The sequence below is a fragment of the Taudactylus pleione genome, unplaced genomic scaffold (genome assembly GCF_031769625.1).
Source record: "Taudactylus pleione unplaced genomic scaffold, aTauple2 ptg000019l, whole genome shotgun sequence".
Taxonomy (NCBI): domain Eukaryota; kingdom Metazoa; phylum Chordata; class Amphibia; order Anura; family Myobatrachidae; genus Taudactylus; species Taudactylus pleione.
The window spans coordinates 2676522-2683750 of record NW_028284421.1 but is presented as its reverse complement, the minus strand read 5'-3'; positions in this window follow the sequence as shown (position 1 = coordinate 2683750).

Below are 7229 nucleotides of genomic sequence, written 5' to 3'. Positions count from 1 at the left end.
GAGTCTCTGGACACAGCCACTTAATCAGCATATAGCGGAGTATAGCACAGCATCAGCGTGCCCCATATACAATCACTTTGCCAGTTCAAGCACTTGTCCCACTCCCTGTACGCAGCCAGTGAATAGAATATCAGCAGAGCAGTGCACAGTGTGCGGAGCGTGGAAGTGAAATGACACTCTCGCCTCTCGCGAGGATCCGACATCAGAAGGATGACGTTCAGCCTCGCATCGGGATCCGAGTTGGCGGGAACACCTGAGCCGTGGCTCGGGTGGACTCGGATTCCTGCATATGTTCAGTAGTGATATTGGTGGCCATCTTGGAACAGGGCATGAAGCCTCCCTAGAGGGACAGAAAGACTAGAGTCTGAGCAGTAGCACACTCCTCTTTCAACATGCTCCTTGCTACAAGCTTATACAAACATTTAATTTCAGCTTCTGTGTAGCAACCTGTAAAAAAAATGTTTTAAACACTTGAAAAGACAACATATCACATGACTTTACCTTGGCCTTCTAGGAATATACATTAGCAAAAGTTCCTTTACTGACAGCATGGGCCATAACAATATTCTCTAGACTCACAAACTTGGTACTGCTGTCACCATCACGACTCCTAATGCTTTTCAAACTTGTGTTTTTTAATACTTACAAAGTTTCTTTGCCTATCTTGGTTTTCCATTCACACATCAGACTTTAGTTTTGGCTTCTGGATATCTTGAAGCTCACTGACTGCAATGTTTGCAAATCCTTCATCATACCTCTTAGGTGGTTTGCAGAAATTTGATCTTGCAGAAGACCTCCTCTGTGGTTGAACGTCCATGCTGATAGTCTTGACTCAGATATATCTTCAGCTGCTGGCATGTCCAGTGACACATACTTGCTCTGCATATCAGCCTCCAACTTTTCTTCAATTTGCATAGTTTCTTTGAAGATAACATGTGACTTAATAAACTTTCTGGTATTTGGATTCCACAATCTGTAACCCTTGCTCTCAAGCAATAGCCTAGCATGATACTTGGGTATTGCATGAGACATGGCTTCAGCCCAAAACTGCCCATGGCTTCAGCCCAAAATTGCTTGTCTTGGCCTGTGCCCTTTAGCATGCATCTTGCACTTTCTACTAGTGTACAGTTTGCTTGTTCACTGACACTATTTTGCTCAGGAGTATAGCTAATGGTCAATTGATGCTTTACAGATGTGTCCACATACATCTATCCTCTGTGCGTTATAAGTCATGTTAAACATAACGCCTGAGCGACATGTGACTCGGTAGTGCAGTGCGTCTTTTCGTGTGTTTTTTTTCCTTCAAATGCATCCATTTCGCAAAGTGATTCAAATAGGATGCACAAGCAGTTTATGCTGATTAAAATGATTTGCAGCATGCCTATATTCTGTTTGCGTCTGCGAGTATATCTGCATGCAAAATGCTACATTTCAGTGTAAGTGGCTACACCCATTATAGATATGCCAATGTAACCCCCCTTTACCCTCTAAACTTTAAAAAAGAGATTACAATACATAGGAGTTAGTAACCTGGTGTACCTTTAGAGTTTAAAGGTACACCAGGTTACTAACTCCTATGTATTGTAATCTCTTTTTACCCACCCTTAAACTCACCCAAGCTAAATTGTAAGGCTTGCTTGGGTAAACCTATAACTTTATGAGTATGATGTATAGTGCACAGCAACAATGCATAAATATAATCTGGGTTGAACACAATTTTGTTAATACCACCTGTTTTTTATTTTCTTCTAGGCTACTCCATACATATGAACTTTGTGCTCCACCCTCTCCAGGTAAGTAATACATAGACAGTATTAGATCAGGTTAACTTTTATATAAGACAAGTCAGATATACACATTTGCTTTAAATAACTTCAGTATATTATATCTGTGTCTACAGACAGCAATTACAATTTACATTAACAATTACCATTAGCTTAACAGTGAATAAGAAGCAATAACCTTAGCAAACCGTCCTAGTATATAGGCAGTATAGTCCATACAGAATTATGTGTAATTACACCAGAGCCCCAGACCTATTATTTCTCTTGACTATAGAGTTCAATAAATTTCCCTTGTACTTTAGAATAGGTCTCCTTTAGTTACTCTCCTGTATATTGGTTTTGCTAATTGAAGTCCTTCATACTCTCTTAGTAGATATATACAGTATATATAGGCTCACAATATTGACAAGCCTTTTACACTAGTCCATAAAATACATTTTCACATTGTACAATTACATACCATAGATCCCTTGCGATGACATTACTGAAAAAGCCTGAGCTATGTTCCTATTATATTCAGATGCTTTGTTCCCAAAGGTAGCAGTAGTTCCTAAATATATTGCAAATCTCTTAGTAGCTGGCATAGTAGCTACTGTTGCATTCCTCTAAAAGTTATAAAAGCCAAAGTGCAGTCTAAGCTCCATTAACTGTTGCCTGTTACTCAGACCAATATTGTGATTGAGAGACTAAATTGATCCTGAAGGCTCCCCTTACTGCTTATCCTCTGGCACTGTGGTCAGAGCCGGCCCTAGCCAAATTAGTGCCCTAGGCAACATTTTGGATGGTGCCCCCCTCCCCGTGGGATCCTGAAAAGCGGTGTGGTCTCACAGAAGGGGCCCTCACCCAGCACAGCACCCCCCTATCCCAGCACAGACCAGCGGCACCCACCACCCCTATCCCAGAAGAGCACCCCTCTCCCAGCAGTGAGTACCACAGCACACCAGCCCTCTCCCAGTTCCAAATGTACTTTATTTGAGCGCAGCCTGCAGAGCTGTCCGACTCAAGGTACAGCAAGCCGCGGGCGGCAGACCCGCTTTTCCCTTCTCAGGCTGGCAGGCCGCAGCTGTGTGTGATGATTGCTGGAGGTGGAGCCCAGAGCCGTGAGGTGTGACTCACTACTTCGAGCTCTGCAAAGGCCCATGGTGCAGCAGCCCTCCTGTAACCAATACTTAAAGTCCTGAATGAGCCTCTGCCCATGTAGAAGCTCACTCTGATTGTGTGGTGCCTCAGAGCCGCCCCACTGCTAACCACTAGCCGCCGTCCAGGTGCTCCATCCCAGCAAACTGCTGCCAGCTGTTCTGCCGTTGCCCGCTCACTGTTTGCTGCTGCCAGGCCCAATTGGAGCTGTCAGCTGAGCTGTGCAGAGGCAGTAGCAGCTGCCAGAGTCTTTGCCCAGGCGGCAGCAGGTGCCCCGGTCATGCCTGCACCAAATCTCCACTGGCCATAGGCGTGCTTGGATGCCCCTAGGCATTCCAAATGTACTAGATATTTGCTTAGTTTGTCTATGCCTAGGGCGAGCTCTGACTGTGGTTGTAAAGTTGGCACATACTGTAAACTCCCCCAATCTTCTAACACCTCTGCACTGACCTATAATATTTTGTTATGTGCAGCAGCATCTCCCTGTGCCTGCTAAGTCCTTACCACCCTGCAAAACTTCCTGTCAGCTGGAGTTGGCTGATACATGCAGGTGTAATATATATGGGGGAGTGTGATCTGACAGGGAGGGGTCTGTGTGAGCTGTAAGGGGGCCTGTTTGATCTGTGACATGGGGGCAGTGTGATTTGTGAGGGGGCAGGGGGTCTCTGAGTGGGGGGACCTGTGTTTGTAGGCAGTGTGATCTGTGAGGGGATTTCTGTGTATAGGGCCAGTATGATCTGTGAAGTGGGGCAGTGTGATCTGTGAGGGGGTTCCTGTGTGTGGGGGCAGTGTGATCTTTAAGGGGGAGTCTGTGTGTAGGGCCAGTATGATCTGTGAGGTGGGGCAGTGTGATCTGTGAGGGGGTTCCTGTGTGTGGGTGCTGTGTGATCTGTGAGGGGTTTCTTGTGTGTGGGCCAGTGTGATCTGTGAGGGGTTTCTTGTGTGTGGGCCAGTGTGATCTGTGAGGTGGGGGCAGCATGATCTGTTAGGTGGACTGCGTGTGTGTGAGGCTCTGGGGGCAGTGTGTGTGTGAGGCTATGAGGCAGCATGTGTGTGAGGCTATGAGGCAGCGTATGTGTGTAAGGCTATGAGGCAGCGTGTGTGTGTGAGGCTATGAGGCAGCGTGTGTGTGTGAGGCTATGAGGCAGCGTGTGTGTGTGAGGCTATGAGGCAGCGTGTGTGTGTGAGGCTATGAGGCAGCGTGTGTGTGTGAGGCTATGAGGCAGCATATGTGTGTGAGGCTATGAGGCAGCGTGTGTCTGTGAGGCTATGAGGCAGCGTGTGTCTGTGAGGCTATGAGGCAGCATATGTGTGTGAGGCTATGAGGCAGCATATGTGTGTGAGGCTATGAGGCAGCGTGTGTGTGTGAGGCTATGAGGCAGCGTGTGTGTGTGAGGCTATGAGGCAGCGTGTGTGTGTGAGGCTATGAGGCAGCGTGTGTGTGTGAGGCTATGAGGCAGCGTGTGTGTGTGAGGCTATGAGGCAGCGTGTGTGTGTGAGGCTATGAGGCAGCGTGTGTGTGTGAGGCTATGAGGCAGCGTGTGTCTGTGAGGCTATGAGGCAGCGTGTGTCTGTGAGGCTATGAGGCAGCGTGTGTCTGTGAGGCTATGAGGCAGCGTGTGTCTGTGAGGCTATGAGGCAGCGTGTGTCTGTGAGGCTATGAGGCAGCGTGTGTCTGTGAGGCTATGAGGCAGCGTGTGTCTGTGAGGCTATGAGGCAGCGTGTGTCTGTGAGGCTATGAGGCAGCGTGTGTCTGTGAGGCTATGAGGCAGCGTGTGTCTGTGAGGCTATGAGGCAGCGTGTGTCTGTGAGGCTATGAGGCAGCGTGTGTCTGTGAGGCTATGAGGCAGCGTGTGTCTGTGAGGCTATGAGGCAGCGTGTGTCTGTGAGGCTATGAGGCAGCGTGTGTCTGTGAGGCTATGAGGCAGCGTGTGTCTGTGAGGCTATGAGGCAGCGTGTGTCTGTGAGGCTATGAGGCAGCGTGTGTCTGTGAGGCTATGAGGCAGCGTTTGTCTGTGAGGCTATGAGGCAGCGTGTGTCTGTGAGGCTATGAGGCAGCGTGTGTGTGAGGCTATGAGGCAGCGTGTGTGTGAGGCTATGAGGCAGCGTGTGTGTGTGAGGCTATGAGGCAGCGTGTGTGTGTGAGGCTATGAGGCAGCGTGTGTGTGAGGCTATGAGGCAGCGTATGTGTGTGAGGCTATGAGGCAGCGTATGTGTGTGAGGCTATGATGCAGCGTATGTGTGTGAGGCTATGATGCAGCGTGTGTGTGTGAGGCTATGAGGCAGTGTGTGTGTTGGAGGCTATGAGGCAGCGTGTGTGTGTGAGGCTATGAGGCAGCGTGTGTGTGTGAGGCTATGAGGCAGCGTGTGTGTGAGGCTATGAGGCAGCGTGTGTGTGAGGCTATGAGGCAGCGTATGTGTGTGAGGCTATGATGCAGCGTGTGTGTGTGAGGCTATGAGGCAGCGTGTGTGTGTGAGGCTATGAGGCAGTGTGTGTGTGTGAGGCTATGAGGCAGAGTGTGTCTGTGAGGCTATTAGGCAGCGTGTGTGTTGGAGGCTATGTGTGTGTGAGACTATGCGGGCAGTGAGTGTGTGGGGGGAGCGGAGCGCCAAAGGAAAGTCTCGCCCTGGGCTCCATTGGTCTAGAACCGGCCCTGCTATTCAACAAGTGTGTAATAATTTCAAAACTGTATAAGTAGTGGTGGATTCCGGACCTCTTGCTGTCATGTGGGAAGCGACAATTAGGGGATTTGACTTTCTGGTCCCGCAGGCAGCAGAAGGAGTCCAGGATATACCACCTGTCTTTTATTTTCTTCTAGGCTACTCCATACACATGAACTCTGTGCTCCACCCTCTCCAGGTAAGTACTACATAGACAGTATTAGATCAGGTTAACTTTTATATAAGACAAATCAGATATACACATTCGCTTTACATAACTTCAGTATATTATATCTGTGTCTAAAGACAGCAATTACAATTTAACATTTACAATTACCATTAGTTTATCAGTGAATAAGAAGCAATAACCTTAGCAAACCGTCCTAGTATATAGGCAGTATAGTCCATAGAGAATTATGTGTAATTACACCAGAGCCCCAGACCTATTATTTCTCTTGACTATATAGTTAAAAGAATTTCCCTTGTACTTTAGAATAGGTCTCCTTTAGTTACTCTCCTGTATATTGGTTTTGCTAATTGAAGTCCTTCGTACTCTCTTAGTAGATATATACAGTATATATAGGCTCATAATATTGACAAGCCTTTTACACTAGTCCATAAAATACATTTTTTCACATTGTACAATTACAGATCTTAGATCCCTTGCGATGACAATACTGAAAAAGCCTGACCTATGTTCCTATTATATTCAGATGCTTTGTTCCCAAAGGTAGCAGTAGTTCCTAAATATATTGCAAATCTCTCAGTAGCTAAGATGTAGCATGCAGTAATAACTTATATTCCCTCTGGCATAGTAGCTACTGTTGCATTCCTCTATAAAGTTATAAAAGCCAAAGTGCAGTCTAAGCTCCATTAACTGTTGCCTGTTACTCAGACCAATAATGTTATTGAGAGACTAAATTGATCCTGAGGGCTTAGGGGATTTGACTTTCTGGTCCCGCAGGCAGCAGGAGGAGTCCAGGATGTAGGGCAGGAGCCAACCAACAGTACTTTGGCTGTCCTTCAGAGCTTCAACACAGACGGAATAGAAGGAAGCCTCTGGAGTGTGCTCTGCTCCTGCATCCCTCCCTTCCCTTGTTTGGTGCCTATCCTTTCTGTGTTTCATACCTAGGCCCGTATTCAGTTTGAGGCGAAAAGCCGGAATCCACGGAAAAGTTTCGCAGATGACGTCATTTCGCCAGGCGGAAATGTATGGCCATATTCAATTTGAAAGACTTTCTGCCTAGGCGGAAAGTCAATGCAATGTAATAGGCGGAAAAGTTTTGCCTATGATTAGCAGCGGAAAAAACTGCAGACTTGGGGTTTTGGGGTGCAACATTGCGGGAACCCCCGTGCAGCCTTCAGACAGTCCCCCAAAGGTAAACTGTTAAAAAAAATTTTTCAAACACACTTAAGAACACCTCAAAAAATCACTTTGAATTTTGGGGTGAAAAAATAAAATGTTTGGGGGACAAAGTTAAAAACTAGCGAACTAGACTCTGGGGGGTCCCCAAGTATGCCCCAAGTGTTTTTTTCATTGCAGGGGCTTGCGGCAAGTGGTTTTTTCATGATTTTTTAAACTTAACTTTAGAAACTTTAAAATATGCTGACACCCATTTTCAAGTACCCCATATTTGCTTGGATAAG